Below are 22,635 nucleotides of genomic sequence, written 5' to 3' on the forward strand. Positions count from 1 at the left end.
TGTATCAGTCATACATGAATGAAAAAAGAGAACTTTACACAAACATGAATATATCTACATGGAAAAGATGTATGAGGAAGCTAAAGTATCTTTGGCATTGTTGTCAAAGTGAGACACATTGATAGGCAGTTATCTATGCAATAAAAAGATAAAGGATGAGTATATAAGATGATTGATTTTATGATATGATATGATAGAGGTAGATTATGTGTTACATATTAGAGCTACATGGATGAGAATCAGACTGAAACTAAAAGGAAGAAGATTGCTAGACAAAGAGATGAGAATCATAATGAAACTAAGGATATTTAAGAAGATTTGATACTAACAAAAAGGGAGATTTCTCAAAGTAGTACATGTTTTGGATTGTATGGTAACTAGAGGCATTGTCATCACTGCCAAAGAGGTAGATTGTTGGAAACTACAATTGGAACAATTGTTATGTTGTTATTGATGTCAAATCTTATTGGTAAGAAAATTTTCTATTTGATTTGAGTGTCATATCTAGATGATTGATGAAGAGGATTTGAGAAGTTGGACATAACAAAAGAACCTAAATGAAATGTTAAGTTATGAGTGGAAATTGCAAGTGACACTTGATTAGTTAGACTTTGACAAGACAAAATGATTATTTAATCATGCTACAGGTTCAAATGATAATTGTACTAAATCCTTGAAGAAGCAATCAACTATTAACCTAATACATAGGCTTGATCGAGAAAAAGAATAAAAGATTAAGGAACTTAAAGTAAACGTCGAGTGATTGTAGTGCCTCTTCCATTTGATTTCTATAAGTCATCTAGATGGATGCAACCTTGTTGATCTTTCTATATGAAGTGATCGTGATTATGACCATGAGTAGTCTACACCATTGAGGTAATTGGATTTGTGTTATTGTATCAGTTGTTTTGATTATGCTTATGGCTGATTTATGAGATTATGATGTGATTTATGGTTCACTAAGGTTTTTGCTAGTGGTTACTAGGATTGATGAGGTATCATGATGTTATTATGTGATTGTGTAGAGATTGCATTGTGTATTATTACCCTGCTATACTAGACTAGGTTCCTATAGTAGTGGTTATTCAAGCATATGACTATGTTCACTTAAGAATTTTAAGTACTATTCATGTTTTGTAATCAACTATTATTAAATGCTTAAATAATTAGAAATGAATCATCCATGTTGGATTCATTGGTTATGTGCTGCAGATATTTACCTTGTTATATTTTGATCTAAGAGATATTTTATTAGTCATGTTATGGTTTACATTTGAGATGACCTAAGGGTCAAATGTTATACTTTGATTTTATTATCATGGATGTTAGAATATTATGCTCTTCAGTTGATCATATTGAATGATGATGGTATTTTGAGATGACAGTGTGTTTTATGATGATATCTGGTTATCTAGTATTTGGGCATATCTTTGGTTATGTTATGTGATGGATTTAATGCTATGGTTATTTACTTCATTCTTGCTTCATTATGCTATATGTGAACATGAGTGATGTAAATATATTATTTCAATATAATTGAATAAATGGTTAAATCAAGTTATTTAATGCATTTATTGCTTCAACTATGTTGTTATACACAATTTCACTTGATTGTATTATTTTATGTGTAGGACTTATATCCATAGTAATGGCACATGGAGTTAGTGATTCAACCATTCATATTTTACCAATGTCATCCCTGTATGCTTGATGTATCCTTATTTAATTGATTAACTAAACTTTTCAATGATTATTAAATCTGAACTCATTTGCATTATGTGATTAGACCAGTAAGCGTGTCTATGCATTTAGAGGTTCACATTGTCATGAAAGTTGTTAAGGAAAATTCTATAATTTTTGGTTTTTTAGGCTTTATTTAATTTAATTGATATTTAAATTTTGGCAGCTTTTCCATAGATGAATTCCTATTTCTAGGAATAGTTTGTTTTTGTTTGGGTTGATTAAGGGTTTAACTAGGTTGGTTGGTTATTTTTCCTAATTGATTATTCACTCGAAAAAAGGAATAAGTATCTAAAAAGGAATTTAATTCCTCACTTCTCACTTTTGAATTATAAATTTTGAGAGTAAAACCCAAAATCCTCTTCATGAGGATTTACTATTTGTTCATTATGGGAGCTACGGGCATGGGATCATCATGAGGTTGGTCTCATTGGATATAGATCATGGAGACCTTGGATTGCTATGATTTTCAACTACTTCAGTGGGGTTTTTATTTTTCGATTCAATTTCTCATTTTCCCCTTTTGACTGTGAGGTAGGGCTCTCCCATTTTATCATTTCTACTTCGTTTCAACTTTTTTTTTGTTAGTCCTTTGTTAGGAGGTTGAGAACTAGTGTCCCCCTCTATTTCTATTTGTTGGTTCTGCCCAATGGGTCAAGTATGAACATTTTTCCTATTTTTGGGATGGGGGCTTGGGGTTTTGTGCCATTATGCTAGCCATTTTTGCATACGATGTCCTAACCCAAATTTTATTGGATTGTCATGGCTTTTGTGCCCAAAGACCAAATGGGTTTTATTTTTGAAGTTTTCCAATTTTTGAGGGTTTTACCTCATTTTGCATGCCACCCTATTTTCTCAAGTTTTCTTGGCATGAGTTTGGTCATGGATTTGGATCATTTGTTTGGATGTCAGTCAGACCATTGTTGCAATTTTATGTTTGCATTAGGATGCATGTCGCATCTATTCTCTCAACTTTGTGTTTGGTTGATTGATTTTATAGTTGGTGTTATTGTTTTAGTTAGACCCTTGTTATTGTTTCATGGATATTAGGATTTATGTATAATGCATACTCCTAGATTGAGTCAATTTGAGTGAGTTCATGATGTATGATTTTAATGTTTATTGAGATTCATGTAGAATCCATCCTCTCGAGTTTATTTTTAGTTGAGTGATATTTTGCTTGTGTTCTCATCTAGTCCTTGTGTTATGATCATCATGATGGTGGTGCACCAAAAATGAGTATGTGTGTGTACATTTTTTAGGTGAGTTGTGAGGCCTAATCTTCAATGGTATTTCTAGAAGCTATGATCATTGGAGTTGGGTTTGGAATATGCATGCCTATGGGCACTCATCATTGGATGAGAATGGGTAGAGTAGGGTAGCATATGGAGGGGCTTCTATCTCATAGCTTGGTGTTTATTTTGTGGTTGGTAGAGGAAGTTTTAAATAAGTGATAACTAAATAAAAATGTGTGAGTGGTAATAAAACTTAAGATAAATAAAACTAGACTATATGCCTTTTATTAGAGAGAGTAGCTAGCAATACTATCTTGGGCTTGTTGATGCCAAGCAACTCTCTATGATGTCAGCCCCTACTTAGTAGCCCATTGAGTGTCATTTATGCTTTCAGTGCAATTCTTGGATATCACGTTTAGATGATGCTAGTATATTTGACGCATTCCTATATTATGATGTTTAGCATATACTTAGATGATGTGAATTGCTTTGTTGGCATATCTATTGCTTATTGGTTTAGCATGTTAGATTTCCTATTTGTATGATGTTTAGCATATGATAAATGATGTGGTTGATTTATTGAATTATCTAATGCTTTTCTTTTAGCATGTTAGATTTACTTATTCTTATGTTGTAGCATGTTTTAACAATGACATCTTCATGAGATAGCATCAAAAATCTAGTGGTAGTTTGGGATGTTATGCACGGAGGATGGCTAGGACCCAAAATGGTCTTATGATGCTATTAAAGATTGGGAGGAACTGCTTACTTAGTTTGGTTGTTCATTTATTATGATGTTATTTATATACATTGCTTTTAGTACTGATGGGGACACAACCCAAACATAGAATGGACACAACAGGAAATGAAAATTTTTATTAACTTTGTAAATAAGCTAATACATCCAGTACAGAGAAAATAGACTTCAAAACATGCCCTATGGGCTTACAATAGTATAAATCTAGAGATAATTTCTCCTTTTAGTACCTCCTCTCAAACTCCACTCCAAACTGCCTTTTACAATGCTAGAAATGTTCTTAAATAGACCTCGAAGGGTTAAGGATTAGGAATACATTCTAGAAAGTGCTAGTTGGCATCCACCGACCAAATAGAAGGCTCTAGAAGTCACATTAGAATTCGGCAAAAAATTAGAAGTATCCAAAAATGGTAATCGAACTTTCAAGAGGCATAACTTTTGAACCGTAGCTCCGATTGACTTTGAAGCACTGTATAGCCCAATAGACCAGCTTTACTTGTCTCCCATTTTTCAGCCCTTTTTGAGGTCATTTAATGCCCCTAACTTGACTTTGAAGCATTCTTAGGATGACTCTAGAAATTGAAAAATTGTGATAACTTTCAAACCGTGGGGCCTTTTGACTTGATTCTTTTTATGGAATGCTCTAAATTACAATTAAAATCATCCAACCAATTTAAACCTTCTAGTTTACCAAAATTATGGCTCAATTACATACTTCTTTTTTTCTTGCATTTACACGTATCTCGAGGTGTTCAAATACTCTATCCTAAAACATGGATAGTGGAACTGTGAGACTTGGAACCTTTATTTGGCCCAAATGGGTATCTAGAAATGAAAACACATCAAACAAAAACTAAGTCTAAGTACTTTTTTTTGGTTGACATAGGATTGCCCTTATACCTCTGGATGCTCCTGCATCAGGCTGATGAAGGGCCAACACCACCCTTACAAACTCACAACCAAGATCACAAAAATATGGAGACAAAGAGATGAAAAAATGCTTCATAAATCATCCATTAATACTTGAAATTCATTACAATATTCTCCAAATGAAAGGACTCCAAATTCTCATAATATAAGAGAGATTGCTCACTAAGAGCTTCTACAAGAAGAGCCTATCCTTCAAGAGGTTATACTCGAAGAGCTTCAACTTCTCGAGCTTCCTTACAAGAGATTACATTCAAAGAGCTTCAACAAAAGAGCTTGTTCGCTACCCCTTGAGAGCTTCCTTACAAGAGATTATAACATTCGAAGAGCTTGATTACAAATGAACATAAGCCTTTCTTAAATAGGCACTTACCACCCAATGCATGATTTATCCACAACATTCTAGAATATCCACAACCTTCTAGAATTTCACCTACAACCTTCTACAATATCTACAACTTTCTAGAATTTCCACCTAAATACAACTAAACACCACCATGTGGCCCAATTAGAAAATTACATTTCTTTTGTAGATCACAACAAATATTAAATGCATGATTTAAGGAACTTTCCACAAACTTCTAAGTTTCCACCTACACACCTCCATAAATGGAATGACACTATTTTTTTCTTTCTATTTATGCCACCTATGCACCTTGAAAAAGGAGCTATTGAGGAAGGGCTTGATTCGAGAGAGCCTGAGTCCATGTGCGATACCTGCAATACTAGCACCAAAGAAGGATGGAGAGTGGAGGATGTGTATAGACTCTTGAGCTATAAATAGGATAACCATCAAGTATCAATTTCCTTTGCCAAGAATGGATGATCTTATGGACTACTTGAGTGGAGCTCAGTACTTCACAAAGATAGATCTCAAGAGTGGTTATCACTAGATACAAATTCGAGAAGGAGATGAGTGGAAAATAGCCTTCAAGACCAAGGAGGGACTTTATGAGTGGTTAGTCATGCCATTTGGATTGACAAATGCCCCAAGAACCTTCATGTAGCTTATGAATGAGGTACTTAAGAAGTTCTTGAGAAAATTTGTTATTGCCTATTTGGATGATATTTTAATTTTCAGCAAGACTTTGGAAGAACATTTATTGCATATTCATAGTGTCCTTGAAAGGTTAAGGGGAGAGAAACTATTAATTAATTTGAAGAAGTGTATCTTTGCAAAAAGGGAGTTAGTCTACTTGGGGTTTGTTATATAACCTGAAGGTCTTAAAATGGATCCAGAGAAGGTAAAAGCAATCTTGGAATGGCCTACTCCAAGGTCTACAACTGAGGTAAGATCGTTCCATGGTCTGGTTAGTTTTTATAGAAAGTTCATTAAGAATTTTAGTGGCATATATGCACCCCTGACTGACAAAAATAAGAAGGGATAGAAAAGAGTTCAAATGGACTGCGACAACTATGAGAAGTTTTGAATTGCTAAAGAAGAAGGTGATAGAACAACCTGTGTTGGCACTTCCAGATTTTAGAAAGGTGTTCCAGGTGGATTGTGATGCTAGTGGCAGTGCTATTAGGGATGTATTAGGCCAAGAAGGTAAGCCTATTGTATATTTTAGTGAAAAATTGAATGATGCAAAGAAGAAGTATTCTGTTTATGATCAAGAGTTCTATGCAATAGTTCAAGCCTTAAAGAAATGGAGGCATTATTTATTGCCAAAGGAATTTTTTTTGTATACTAATCATCAAGCATTACAGTACCTAAATAGTCAAGGTAAATTGAATCAGAGGCATATGAAGTGGGTAGAGTTCTTGCAGAGCTATACATTTGTGTTGAAGCATAGAAGTGGAAAATCTAACAGGGTTGTAGATGCACTAAGTAGAAGACAATTGTTGCTTACAGTAATGCAGGTTGAAGTAGTTGGGTTTGATGAACTATAGAATTTGTACCCTGAGGATCCTAATTTTTTTGAAGTGTGGAAAGCTTGTAAAGAGCCTGTTGCTGTAGACAGAACTAAGTGGTTAGACTATCTGATTCAGGATGGTATGTTATTCAAGGGCAGTCAATTATGCATTCCAAGGAGTTCCATGTGGAAAAATCTGATTAAGGAGAAACATAGTGGAGGGATGTTAGGACATTTTGGTCAAGATAAGACCATTTCCATTCTTAGAGAACATTATTTTTGGCCTCAGATTTCATAGGATGTGAAGAAGTTTGTACAGAGTTGTCAGATTTGTCAGGTTGCCAAGGGATTTAGTCACAATACTGGACTATATCAGCCATTGCCTGTTCCATCAAAGCCATGGGAGGACATAAGTATGGCTTTGATGGAACAGGCAATGGCTAATATAGTCCAATATTGTGACTAAACCCCTTGGCAACTTGACAAATCTGACAACTCTGTACAAACTTCTTCACATCTTGTGAAATTTGAGGCCAAAAATAATGTTCTCTAAGAATGGAAAGGTCTTATCTCGACCAAAATTTCCTACCATCCCTCCACTGTATTTCTCCTTAATCAAATTTTCCCTCATAGAACTCCTTGGAATGTATAATTGACTACCCTTGAATAACATACCATCCTGAATCAGATAGTCTAACCACTTAGTTCTTTCTACAACAACAGCCTCTTTACAAGCTTTTCATGCTTCAGTAAAATTAGGATCCTCAGGGTACAAATTCTTGAGTTTAGCAAACCCAACTACTTCAACCTGCATTACTCTAAGAAACAACTATCTCCTACTTAGTGCATCTGCAACCCTGTTAGATTTTCCACTTCTATACTTCAACACAAATGTATAGCTCTGTAGGAACTCTACCCACTTCATATGCCTCTGATTCAATTTACCTTGGCTATTTAGGTACTGTAATGCCTGATTATCAGTATACAAAACAAAGTCCTTTGGCAATAAATAATGCCTCCATTTCTTTAAGGCTTGAACTATTGCATAAAACTCTTGATCATAAACATAATACTTCTTCTTTGCATCATTCAATTTTTCACTAAAATATGCAATAGGCTTACCTTCTTGGCCTAATATAGTCTGAATAGCATTGCCACTAGCATCACAATCCACCTAGAACACCTTTCTAAAATTTGGAAGTGCCAACATAGGTTGTTCTGTCACCTTCTTCTTCAACAATCTAAAATTTCTCACAGTTGTTGCAGTCCATTTGAACTCTTTTCTATCCCCTCTTACTGTGTCAGTCAAGGGTGCACATATGCCACTGAAATTCTTAATGAACTTTTTGTAAATACTAACCAAGCCATGGAATGTTCCTACCTCAGTAGCAGACCTTGGAGTAGGCCATTCCAACATGGCTTTTACCTTCTCTGGATCCATTTTGAGACCTTCAGGTGATATAACAAACCCCAAGTAGACTAACTCCCTTTTTGCAAAGATACACTTCTTCAAATTAATTAACAATTTTTCTTCCCTTAACATTTCAAGGACACTATGAATATGCAATAAATGTTCTTCCAAGGACTTTCTGAAAATTGAAATATCATCCAAATAGACAATAACAAATTTTCCCAAGAACTTCTTAAGTACCTCATTCATAAGCTGCATGAAGGTGCTTGGGGCATTTGTCAATCCAAAGGGCATGACTAACCACTCATAAAGACCCTCCTTGGTCTTGAAGGCTATTTTCCACTCATCTCCTTCTCAAATCTGTATCTGGTGATAACCACTCTTGATATCTATCTTTGTGAAGTACTGAGCTCCACTCAAGCAGTCCATAAGATCATCCATTCTTGGCAAAGGAAATCGATACTTGATGGTTGTCCTATTTATAGCTCGAGAGTCTGTACACATCCTCCACTCTCCATCCTTCTTTGGTGCCAGTACTCCAGGTACTACACATGGACTCATGCTCTCCTGAATCAAGCCCTTCCTTAATAGCTCCTACACCTACCTATTTAGCTCCTCAATTTCAGTAGGAGTCATCCTGTGAGTAGCCTTGTTAGGAAAACTAGCTCCTAGGATTAAATCTATCTGATGAGTGATTTGCCTTACCGATGGCAATCCTTCTAGAACATTATCAGAGATGATATCTCCAAACTCACCTAGTAAATCTGAAACTTCAAGTGGTATTTCACTACTACCTTCTTTATCTTTCCTAGGGATCAAAGTTTAGCACATACGCTGATGTTTCATGCCATCTAAAAACTTCCTTCCATCAACAAGACAAATCCTAGCACTGCTACATACCTTTTCACCTTCCTTTTTAATGGGCTTCAATTTGTGGTGAACTCCATCCTTTGTTAGAGAGTATGTGTTTTCATGACCATCATGTACTGCATGCCTATCAAACTACCAAAGTCTTCCCAACAATAGATGGCAAACATCCATTGGAATAACATTACAGAGAACTTCATCATGGTAACTCCCAATTTTAAACTTCACTAAACATTGTTCACTTACTAGGACCTTATGATCATCTTTCACCCAAGCAATCCGATAGGGCTGGGGGTGTTTCTCCCTTTTGAGCTTCATCTTAGAGACCATCTCTTCTGATACCAAGTTATCAGTACTACCACCATCAATGATCACATGACAACATTTATCCTCACACTTGCACTTGGTTCATAATAAACTCCTCCTTTGTCTTGGTTCAATCTTGCCACTTAGTAGGACCCTTTCATTTACTAAAGTTTCTCCTCTTTTTGCATCCTCTGAATGTGATGATTGTGCATCCTCATCTGCATGAGCAACCCTAGCTTGACCCTCAGCTCTCCTATCTGTCCTTCCTTGTTGTTGAGGGCATTCAAAGGCATGATGACCTTCTTCATTGCAATGGAAATAGGTACCACAGAAGCTTCATCTTCCTTGTCCACGTCCTCTACCTCTTCCTCTCTAATTTCCAATGTCTTGATCATGGGAGCAATTGAAACCCTCGTTCCTCTGGTTCCTGCTAGTACCCACATCTTCATTTTTCTTTTGGGTTTCATTTCAACCTCCAGATGACCTACCACTACCCCTTCCTCCTTGACCACACCCTCTTTGTCTCCCTTCAAACCTTTTATTTAGCTTCTCTTCAACTTGTAGGGAAAACTAGTATGCCTCTTCAACGCTGGTCATTCTTACCAGACTTAATTCCTCCTGGATGCTAGGTTGCAACCCACTAATATAATGAGAAACCTTCTCCTTATTTGCTTCTAGATGCCCTACTCTAATCAAAAGTTGGTAAAATTCCTCTGTATATTCTTGGACTGATTTTCTTACTTGCTTTAACCCATGCATCTTCTTAAACAAATCAAGCTCATAATCAATAGGAATGAATTGCTTCTTCAATTTGTCCACCATACGATCCCACCTTGTGATCTTCTCCTTTCCTCTTCTATTTCTTTCCAATTGAACCTCTTGCCACCAGATTTTGGCATGGCCTTTTAGTTTGGCCTTTGCAAACTTAACCCTACCTGGATCACTAATATCCTCATACTCAAAGTACTCTTCCAGTTCATTGATCCAGTCGATCAACTCATCTGGTTTTAGATTTCTTGAAAATAAACCCACATCAGTTGTAGGTCTTTTCCCAAACTTAGTAATGGCCCTAAAAAGCCTTTCCTCTGCCTAATTCAGAACTTCCCCATCAAATTCCCCTTCTAGTCCAATTTCTTCTTCTTCATTGTCATCCGCACTTTCATCGCCTAAGGCAACATTTGTTCCTCTACGGAGCTCCTCCTGCAACACTTGTACCTACCTTTGGAGGGCTCTAACCTCCTTAGGATTAATAGCTCTAACCCTTCCACCATGCTCTCTTTGTGGAGGCATCTTCTTAACTCAAACCCACAACCACACAATCCTGGTGCAAACTGCCTCACAATCGACGCTCTACCTACACACTCAGAAAAACCAGCTCTGATACCACTTGATGGCAACACAACCCAAGCACGGAATGGACACAACAGGAAAGGGGAAATTTTATTAACTTTTTAAATAAGCTAATACATTCAGTATAGAGAAAATAAACTTCAAAACATGCCCTATGGGCTTACAATAGTATAAATCTGGAGATAATTTCTCCTTTCAGTACCTCCTCTCAAACTCCACTCCGAATTACCTTTTACAATGCTAGAAATGTTCTTAAATAGACCCTAGAGGGTTAAGGATTAGGAATACATTCTAAAAAGTGCTAGTTGGCATCCACCGACCAAATAGAAAGCTCTAGAAGTCGCATTAGAAGTTGTCACAAAATTAGAAGAATCTAGAAACGATAACCTAACTTTCGGGAGGCATAACTTTTGAACCGTAGCTCCGATTGATGAACCGTTTACATTTTTGAAAAGCTCTTGAAGCACTCTATAGCCCTATGGACCAGCTTCACTCATCCCCCATTTTTGGCCCTTTTTAAGGCCATTTAATGTCCCTAACCTAACTTTGAAGCATTCTTAGGATGTCTCCAAAAACTGAAAAATTACGATAACTTTCAAACCATGGGGCCTTTTGACCTGATTCTTTTTTTGGAATGCTCTAAATTACAATTGAAATCATCCAACCAATTTACACCTTCTAGTTCACCAAAATGATGGCTCAATTACATACTCCTATTTTTTTGTAATTTACATGTATCCATGGGTGTTCAAATACTCTATCCTAGAACACTGATAGTGGAACTATGAGAGTTGGAACCTTCATTTGGCCCAAATGGGTATCCAAAAATGAAAACACATGAAATAAAAACTAAGTCTAAGTACATTTTTTTTGGTTGACACAGGATTGCCCGTATACCTTTGGATGCTCCTGCATCAAGTATGTCTTTTTTACTGCTATGGTTTAGATGGATAGATGTTCCTCTTTCTTATGCACTCAAGTATTCATTCCTTGATCTATGTGGATCCAGTACTCCCTAGTGTGGAGGAAATTTATTTCCTATCTTTTTACCTTTATATTTTCTAGCTTTTTGATTTGTATCCTCATGCAAAATTGTACTTTCTTTTCTAAGAATGTAAATGTTTGCATATTTTGCTAGGTTTTCTCATGTAGCTTATGGTGAATCCTCACACAAAACCCCACACTAGGTTGGGTGTTTTAGCTACTAGGCCAAGCATGTCCTCACATGAGATGGTGTTTCCTTACATGCCTCAGGGTACTTTTTTGCATGAAGAGGTACTTCCTCATGTGAGATTGTCAGTTTTTATTCTTTCACATGAAAAATAGGGGGCCACTCCACTATTCTTCAGAGAATGCAACTTGGACTTTTGAGTATCCTTTAGGAATGCTTATGGTTCCATGATTTGTTAGATTAGAGATTTTGTGTTTTAATGTCATCTTTGGTTTTCATTCTTGAGTTTGTGTGCATCAGTTTGATAGCGGTGTTTGGAGATTCATTGGTTTCTGAGATTGTTGGTGGAGTCTTATGTTGTGATCCTTGTATGATGTTGTCATGGGCATCTGTGCTCTAGAGTTTTTTTTGGATTTTTTGTCTGTTGCTTGTCTTGGTAACCAAGATGGTTTGAGTTTTCCTATGATGTTCTATCTTGAGTGGTGATTGAAACTCTTAGGTCTTAGGGATCTCTAAGATCCATCATGTTGTAGGCATTATCAATATATTTTTGACACTTTTCAAACGAAGTTAATCAGAGCCTGGACATGAAAGTTATGGCCTTCAAAGTGAATGCAATTTTTTGTGCTAATTTGAAATTTTGTGTGAAAATTAAGTGGTCATGAACTTTCTCAGCCAATTCATTGCACTTTCTTGCCTGGTTTGACGAGAAACTTCATGCAAGACTGTGCTAATGCAAAAATTTTCCTGGGGAACAGAAAGTAACTCTTTTTCACATTTGAAGGTGCATATTGATGTTCTAAGTACCCTTTATCAAGTAGAGGCCATTTCAATGATAATATATCACATTTATGGCCACTGGAGAAGTTTAACCATAACAAAATAATAAAAGAGAAGGGGCCCTCTTACCAAGTATGAAATCCACCTTCCTTATGCATGTAAACCCAACACTTGGGAAGGCCACCAAATGGGAAGGGATGTCCATCACCCCCCACCCCTTGCTCATGATGTAGAGAAGAAGGCTCATAAAGTGAGCACTAGTCTTAGGGAGAGTTAGCTATTATTAGGATGGGAAATTTTTATAGGTTATCATGCCTTAGGAAGAAGTATCATTTAGTAAGTAGGTTAGAGTTGGGTGTATGTTACTAAGTTAGTTAGTATAGTAGTTAGGATATAGTATAAGTTAGCTCATAGTCAATATTAAATTTGTTGCTAGATAAGTGAATGGATTTTAGTTTGTAAGTGTTAGTTTAGAATTTAGTACATGACTTTAGTTAGTAGGTATGAGTTAGTGTTAGAAATGTTAATAAAGTTAGTTGGTTATAGTTTTTTTTTATTAGGGTTGATATTAAGTAAGTCAATAGGGTGTTAGAATTGGAAAATAAAAGTATAAGGTTAGATGGTGGATTAAGATAATTAAAATAGTTCAAATTTAGTCTTAGAAAGTAGTTACATAAGTATATTATAATATCTAGTTAATAAAGTGAAGCTAATAGATAAGCGTTATTATATAGGATTGAATGTATATTATAGTGGGCATATCAAATTTTTGTAGTTGTTAATGTTAGATTATTATGTCATTAAATGTTATTTGTAAAGTAAATTTTATATTTGGTTCAAGGGAATGATAACTAGATAACAAGTGTTATTTATTTGATAGAAGGTACTAGTAGGTTATTAACGTTGTTAGAATATAAGTCAATGTCGGAATTGTAAGTGTATAAATAAATTATTATTTAGTTAGTATGTAAATACGGATCGATAAGCATGCTAGTGTAGGAAACTTGTCATTTTGTGCTCCCTACGTGTGAGTAACAATAGGGTGAGGTTATCAAATCTTATATTATTTGTATGACCTAATGAAGCATCATGAATATCTAAATGTGGTTCATTCAGTTGGTAAAGTTCTTACATTATGGTTAGAAGGTGGTATAGGTTAGAGTAGTATAGATAACTTGATAGTTGATATAGGGTTATGTTAGAAGATGAATTTAATTTCATAATTAATTTTATAGTAAGAGATCAATGTTTTATCTAGTTCCAATAGGTTATGTTAGAATTTGGATAGTGTATCCCTTAAGCACATATTGGTTCTCTAGGGAATTGTCCTAGTATTTTGTAATAAGGGTATGATAATAAAACAAACCTAATGTGATTCTTGTTATGAATCCATATCTAATGATGTGTAACTCCATATAGTTAAGTAAGGTTGACTAACCCATTATGTAGTGTTGAAACTGGAATATATCAATATTGCAAAAGGATTCCATCCTCATGATAGAAAATGGATTCTGTGAACCTATGTTGCTTAGGACCTTTCATGTCATTCTTATAAACACAATCCATGTAGAACCCTAAATAAATGTAATGGGATTCACTATTGCAACTAATTTTGATGTGACACTAGAGTGTCAAATGAGACAAATCATCTGACATTGTGACCAAACTAGAATCAATAATCAATAAACTATACCCTAAAGATACTCAAAGAAAAATTATTTATCTTGGGTTACCTAAGACCTTGGTAAAATGTTAAGGCAACCTATTTCTTATAAAATTATTACTCTATGATAAATAACCAAATTAAGATACCACTTTCAATCAATGATTTAAACTTATAACCAAACATACCATCTTTCAAACATAAATCTTATTTGTATATGTAGAATATGTATATCCAAATCACCTAACTTTGTGCTAGCTTAGTCATAATGTGTATTTGTCAATATAAGAATTCAAAAAAGAAAAAGAATTTGTGTTTTTGCCAAAAAATTTGGGCATGAAATTCTAGTATCAGAGCCAAGTTTCATAGCGCTAGGCATTAATGGGTCCATGAACGAATGTACAATTTGAACATTACCTTAAGAAAAGTGGAACTTCAATAGTCCTTTTTTTTGGGCTAGTGACCTCTACGAGTGATTCAAGTGAAAACCTAATGCCCTTATGGTAAATGACTTAGGGCTAAGTGATCTTACATGATTAATGATAGAAAATGACCTTGCAATAATGACACAAAGATATAATAATGTGGTAAAGAAAAAGAATATATTATTGAAAAGGAGAGGATGCTCTGCTAAGAGAATCAAGCCATAATATTAATTGTCTTCTTGAAATGAGAGGTAAGTTATAGACCTTAAATGGGTAGTACTACATAGTAATAGCACTAAATTTTCAAACTTCAAGGGTTAAAGTACAAAGCGAGAGAAGTATTAATGTACAGTGTGTAAAAAAACTATAACCCTTAATTAACATGAGAATGAGGAAACCTACATAACACCCCTTGATATCCATAAGATCTAAGTGGACCATGATCATGTCACACATAAAGAAATTTTTGGGACATACAAATATCTGAAAGGACCTAGTGGATTTATGACTTATAAAGATAGATGATAATTATGTAAAATCCATGAATATCCATGAACCTAGGTTGAAAAAATGCTCTTAATTAGAATTGATAAGAATAACAAATAGAAGAAAACCATAGGGTTGTGAATAGTTACCCTACTATGAAGTTCTAGTGGAACAGTGATCGAATATTATACACTAATGAATTGTTTTATGTTTCAACTATTGTGACAGTGATTCTATATATTTTTTTAATAATGAAATCCATACATGAGGATAGGGAGTAGGATCTTTCCCTTACAATGTGATATTTCAAAGATGCTAGCTCTATAAGTACCCCTATATGTAATACCTTGTTAGGATTTGATAGATCTAGAACAATATACAAATAAATAGTTAAATGCATAAACAAAAGAAGAAAACCATAAGAACACAGGTAACACACTAATTTAATGTGGTTCACCTACACTTGGGCTACATCCACCTACATATTTATCCAAACTTTCTTATTATCTAGTAATTACAGTACAAATCCTTATAGTTCAATGTCACTACAAGAACAACCTATCACATTATACATTTCATTTTCACACAATCCCTAACCCTAAGCTATCTTATATTATATATTCCTACTTTAGGGTTGCAAATAGGGCACGATAAAATAAGAGCAATTTTCTTTTTCTTTTTTTAGGGTGATGCCCCAAAGTCCAAAGAATTATGAAGTATGTACTGTACTTCTCTGATTAGTCACCACAAACTAACATATCTATCACAAATTCTTAGTGAAAAACCTATTCCTCAAAGAATTCATCTTTACACCTTAGATGGTGCTTGTTAGGAAAGTGTGCTAGATTAATATAAAGGCATATCATGGGTCCTTCTAAGTCAAGACCCTTTAGTATCATATTCAAGGTGTGTGACACAAACTTTGATCCCTTTTGTATAGCCAAAGGACCATTTGTATAATTGGTGTAGAATCTCTATCTTCAAATAACTTTAAGTAGTTCTTGATGATAATGGGTACAAAGGTAAGCAACCATAATCAATTGAAGAACAAGCTCCTAGACTCAAGAACCCCATTAATGTTAAGAGTTGGATCACACTCCTACCTATTGCAGGAAATGACTGAAAAATACAAGAAAGTTTTCTTGGCATACCATTGATTTCTAATGTAGCTATAAGAAAACTTTTCTCTTCTTCCCATCAAGAAACCTTGGTATGACTGTGCCACTCTTAAAATTTTGCATCATTGTTGTTCTCGATTTATTTTGTCAACTATGTGGAGAATTTATTTATTATTTTCTTATTATGATCCCACTACCTCGAGACATTCCTTGTTTTAATTGAAGATTTATCATTGTAGCCACACGTGTGTTTGTTTTCTTTTAATTGGTTTTTTTAAAATCTTGGATTTAAGTTATTTACGAGGCATTTTTTGTGAATAAGTGTGTTGTACTATGATTTGTGAAATGGCCATACTAAGAGGTATTCCTGATAAATTACATAGGAGATTGAGACACCATAAGATTATCTTGTTATAGGATATAAAGCTTTTAGATAGGGTCCTTGGACACCATTTCTTCTTATGTCATAAATATGAACTCATTCATACCACAAAGAGCATAGAAATAGATTGTCCTTTGAATTTTTACAATGTGAACATACATCATGTTAAGGACTTTAATTAAGAGTGTTACAAGTAGTAAAAATATTTAATGGGCACTTGAATAATTATGTCTAGGTAAGGTTGTGTAATCATTGCAATAATGAAAATTATTGCAATAATAGAAAATATTAGAATGATCAAAGTAAGACTAAGGAATTTAGAGTAGAAGCTATGCAAACACTTGTATTGGCCAAATATCTAATGTTTATATCAGCATAATAGTATACAGTGATCGAGTTCTTCGACTATGACTCAACCTAGTGTCTTCATTTGATGATTTGTAAATTAAAGCTTGATATTAAGATGAAACAATGGTACTCCTAGAATTATAATGAAGATAACCAACCCCATCAAGGAAATAAATCCTTCATTGATAAGTTAATTTTTTCTTGGACTACAATCATAAAATCTTAGAATTTTTTCTTGGACTACAATCATAAAAACTTAGTCAATGCCTAGGAGAGTAAATAACCTGGGATAGTAAAGAATAAAGTTAACCAGTGGGAATTAATAGTGAATATAAAAATAATGGACACAAACAATTATCAAGCACAAGGAAGTGTATATAGAAATTAGAATTACCAAGCAAATGAAAGTCAAATTTAAGAATAATCGAGAAAGAGGAACAATTTTGAGTAAATAGGACCATCTGTGAAAGAAGTAAGTTAACAATATTATCGGTTGGTAAATGAAAATGATATCTATTAAACAAAATTGGGGAAGGAAATAAGAATTCACCAACAAGAAGGACCTGGCCTAAAAATATGGAAGTGCATTATGTTAGACTGATCTTCAAATGTACATTGTTAGCATTGTTGTATTCTTGAACCCCAAGAGATTGGGTAAGTCCATCAAAAAGCCTTAAAAGCTTTAAGAAATTCTTGTCCTAAGTAAGGAAATTATGTCAGATAGTATATGATTATGGTAGGTACACCAATGGCTAGATGATACCTAATCAATAGAATTAAGAAGTAAATAATCTTGGGAAAATTTATTCATACCATAAGCCGGGGCTTAAAGTTTAAGTCCCCTTAAATTAAATCATGCATACACATAAATTTTTTATGAATGTTCTGTAAAAGCCTCTAAAACTAGACTATTTATGATAAGACTGGGTAAGTCATATGTATGAATGTTGTATCTGTAATTTGGGATGACTTCCAGGAGGAAGTCAAACACAAGGGGGGGAAGATGTAAGGCCCCTTCCCTAGTACCTTATTAAAAACCCTAAATTTTATGGATATGATTAGGATTTAGAAAGAGAAAGGACATTAGATGATATCTTTTAGCTTCTTGTGAAGAGGATACACACACACACACACACACACACACACACACACAGAGAGAGAGAGAGAGAGAGAGAGAGAGAGAGAGAGAGAGAGAGAGAGAGAGAGAGAGAGAGAGAGAGAGAGAAGAGAGAGAGAGAGAGAGAGAGAGAGAGAGAGAGAGAGAGAGAGAGAGAGAGAGAGAGAGTTATCCGTATATCATGATAAAGTGAGGGTAAGGAGGTTTTAGAATTTATGTAATGTCATGAGTGATAGTTTACTTATCAATAATGAACTACAAGATGTTGCTTAAGATGGATATAGATTTTAGTTATTGCTAGGTTAAATAACCTATTTAGTTGCATTAGGTTGATGAGCTAAGACCATATGGAATAAAGGTTTGAAATGTCATAACCTAGAAACTAGGTTAATGGATTCATGGTATTTTATGATCTAATAGGATAATGAATTATTTAAGAAAGATAAATCAACACCACCCTTGTAAGAATTACCAATGATGTAGATGGAAATTGTTATCAAAATTGGATAAGGGTCTACACGGTAGAACTTGTTATGATGTAAACATAATAAGACAATTATTGTGAAAGTAGTATTAGGTGGATATGTTGAAATTCACAAGGACAAATTTTATGGCCAAATAAAATGTACTAGATTTATTCTATGATTGATTTTGAAAACTTTATGACTATGCACACATCCTAATTACTTGACATAATTGATACACCTTATAATGTATTACCTCATAATGATAATGAGATACTATTAGTAATCAAACTATATTTAATTGAATCAAAGGATGCTAGTTTTGATGTTTACATTTTGGAGATTTTGATCTAAGACATGTATTCAGAACTAGTTTTCATGTTGGCTGATTTAACTTTGTAGATTCAACATTTCATCAATATGATCATAAATGGATTATGATGTGGTTCAAAATGTTAGTTGGATCATTTGATTAGATAGTAATATGGATATGTAGATTCTAATATTTTAATGTTTTAGATGTTTTATATGAAAATGATTAGAAAATAAAAATTTATTAGAAAATAAAGTTGGTTGGACAATTGAGTATGTCAATGCAAATTATTCAATATGAAATTGGTCATGCACCTATATACATACATTTTATATGATTTTTCATTGAGCTACTAATGTTCGAGTTTAGTGTGTAGGTAATTGAAACATGAAATTTTATTGGGGAAAAAAGGTCCAAACTCATGTAAACGCGGTTTAGCCAAGAAAAATCTTTGGAAGACTCAAAAGCCTTGTTGTGATGTATTTTATTTCGTAAATGTAAGCTTGCATGTGTGTGAAAATTTTAATCTTAAAGATGCATTAGGGACATGTCATGGTGATGTGTAATGTGCTTTAATGTCACTTAACACTTGTAGATTGTTGTGTGTTAATGACATGTCACCTAGGGTTTTGGTCATGGTAGCATTTAAACCTTAAACTAATTACCTTTTTAAAGATTAAGTAAACCCACTTGACAAGGGATAGGATGAGTCAATACCAAAGGGAATTTCAAATTCAAACTTGAAAAGGATTTTAGAGGGTCAATAGGTGGTCCCAAAGTTCCTTTTTTTGTGAAAATATGCTACCCATATGTTAGCATAAGATGTTAGGGGCCTAAATTTGACCATTTTAGTGCTTAGCTAGACTAGGGGATCCCTTAACCAATGCATTCTTCCACCAATTCGAAAATTGAGTTGTCCCATCAGTTCATCCAAATTTTTCTTCTTAGCCAAAAGTAACAAATTTGGTAGCAACAAAGTTGTAAGAGATAGTGGTTTGATGTTTTTCTGAAATAAAAATAGTGGGAGAGTCTTTTTAAGGAACTTTGACAAACTAGTGGGGTGTTCACCCACTCTCTAACTTTAGAGACAATTAGGGTTTGGAAGGACAAATGACTAAGGAGAAGGGAGCTCTACAACAACATTCATTTTTCCTATAACTTGGACCAAGGTTGGTGCCCATGCCATAACTCTCATTGCACTTGCTCAATGATGATTGTTCTTTTTCATATTATGTTAAATTCATGTCATGTGTTTGTGTTGAGATTGTTGGTATGTGCCATTATTGCAATGGATTTATCTTGTAGATTTTTCCTTGTTTTTGTGTGTATGAATGTTGATGGGTGTGAAGGCTTCACTGACCCTTGGGATGGAAGAGATGCCTTGGGTGGAGGGGTTAGTTGGGCTCAACATTGAAGTTGAGTGTTTTTCCTCTTGGAGAGAATTTTGTTGTTCATGGAGAATGGGCTCGATTGAAGCCATATGCCTTATTATTATTATTTGGGAGGTATAAGCGTATTGGTGTGATGAGGAGGAAATATTTGATAGCCTTGAAGAGGCATTTGTATTATGAGGAGGATATATCTTGATATCCTAGAAGGGGCATTATGAAATTGAAAATGTATATTTGTATATGGATATGGATATGGCATTCTCCTCTTTGGAGAACCCACCTTCACCCATTGTTTCATGATTCCAATGGTGAATCATTTAGTTAAACCTTGGAGGGACTATTATGTATTGTGATGCTATGTTGTATGCATTGTTATCTACATGAGTGTAACCTATTTGAGTCTTGTTTCCCCTTCTCAGTGGGGCTTCATAGAAGCCTAGGATGGGAGGTGAGCTTCCCATGTTCTTGGGTTGCATGTATTGCAGGTTTTGTGCTCATTAGGTCCAAGGAAAAGTGTGGTGTCTCTCATGTTTTGATGAAATCTCTATCTATGTCATTCATGTATTGCATTGTAAAGATGAAAACTCCATCGTATTACATTATTGTGGAATATGCTCTCATGGAAGTAATAGAGTAATTCAGAGGATGTCCATATGCACCTACAATTTAGTTTCAATAACATGCATTTAGATGTATTGGAATGTAAAGGAGATTCTTCTCAAAGGATGATCTATTTCTTGATACTAAAGGAATGAACTTTCATATGTGGTAGTATGGCCATTTTGAATCATGAATTAGTACAAGAGAATACATTTCAAGAGGTTATTCACACAAAGAACTGTCATTATGCATTAGCTAAAAATAAATTTTCATCTAAGTCCTACTATTGATAGGAAAGATTAACCTATTAGTTTAATGCTTGATCTTATCCAAATGCACTTCATGGGATAAATTTATTGTTCAAGTGATATTAAATAGGTTCATTAACCTTGACATATACATTGGAATGCTAGAAGATAACATCAAACTACTACCAAGTCAATGATCTTAATATCATAGTTGAATTAAAAAAAAGAGAGGAACCAAATAGATGTCATAGCATAAAATTACATAAGAAAAGAAGCTTGTAAATGCAAGTTTAACTCTCTGGACTTTGTATGAGAAGTGGAAAGAATATATATATATATATATATATATATATATATATATATATATATATCCACTACTTAATACAATCCATTATAATACTCAATCAAAATATTCCCTAACATCTTGTCTCATAAAATCTTATTATAAATAAAAGACTTGAAAACTATACAAATACCTAGTTCAAAAATATAGGTAAAATAAGACTCATATGAGTCACATAACCCTTGTGTCACAATTTCATAATAAATAAATAAAAAGAATTATATAACATTTATGTCAAGTCAAGTATGAGGAAGGACCTAGGAACTCACCCCTTAGACATAAGTAAAGTAGGAGAGGTACCCTATAATGAAAAACAAATAAAAAGAAGAGGTGAATATTACCCCAATCGAGGAAGTTGACCCTTTTTAAAAGAGGGAGGGAAACCTTTCTAAAATCACCACAAATGTGAAAAGGATTGGGAAGATGTGTACCCTTCCCCAAACCATCCTTTCCCACTTGAAATACAAGTGCCTTCCAAGGCATGTGACTCCCTTGAAAAAAATTGCATAAGGGTTATATATATAAGCAAACAAATAAAAGAGAGGGGGACCTCTTACCAAGTATAACATCCACCCTCCTTAGGCACGTAAACCCAACACTTGGGAAGGCCACTAAAGGACAAGGGATGCCCATCATCCCCACCACTTGCTCATGATGCAGGGAATAAGGCTCATAATGTGGGCACTAGTCTTAGGGAGTGTTGGGCATTATTAGGATGGGAAATTGTTATAGGTATCCATGGCTTGGGAAGAAGTAGCATTTAACTTAAGTAGGTTAGAGTTGGGTGTATGTTACTGAGTTAGTTAGTTAGTATAGTAGTTGGGATATAGTATAAGTTAGCTCATAGTCAATATTAAATTTGTTGCTAGATAAGTGAATGGATTTTAGTTTGTAAATGTTAGTTTAGAATTTAGTACATGACTTTAGTTAGTAGGTATGAGTTAGTGTTAGAAATGTTAATAAAGTTAGTTGGTTATAGTTTTTTGTTTTATTGGGGTTGATATTAAGTAAGTCAATAGGGTGTTAGAATTGGAAAATAAAAGTATAAGGTTAGATGGTGGATTAAGATAATTCAAATAATTCAAATTTAGTTTTAGAAAGTAGCTACATAAGTATATTATAATATCTAGTTAATAAAGTGATATTGATAGATAGGCATTATTATATAGGATTTAATGTATAGTATAGTGGGCATATCATATTTGTGTAGGTGTTAATGTTGGATTATTATGTCATTAAATATTATTTGTAAATTAAACTTTATATTTGGTTCAAGGGAATGATAACTAGATAACAAGTGTTATGGATTCGATAGAAGGTATTAGTAGGTTATTAAA

This window comes from Cupressus sempervirens, chromosome 10 (genome assembly GCF_028749045.1).
Source record: "Cupressus sempervirens isolate cs-2001-9-10 chromosome 10, ASM2874904v1, whole genome shotgun sequence".
NCBI classification, from domain to species: Eukaryota; Viridiplantae; Streptophyta; class Pinopsida; order Cupressales; family Cupressaceae; genus Cupressus; species Cupressus sempervirens.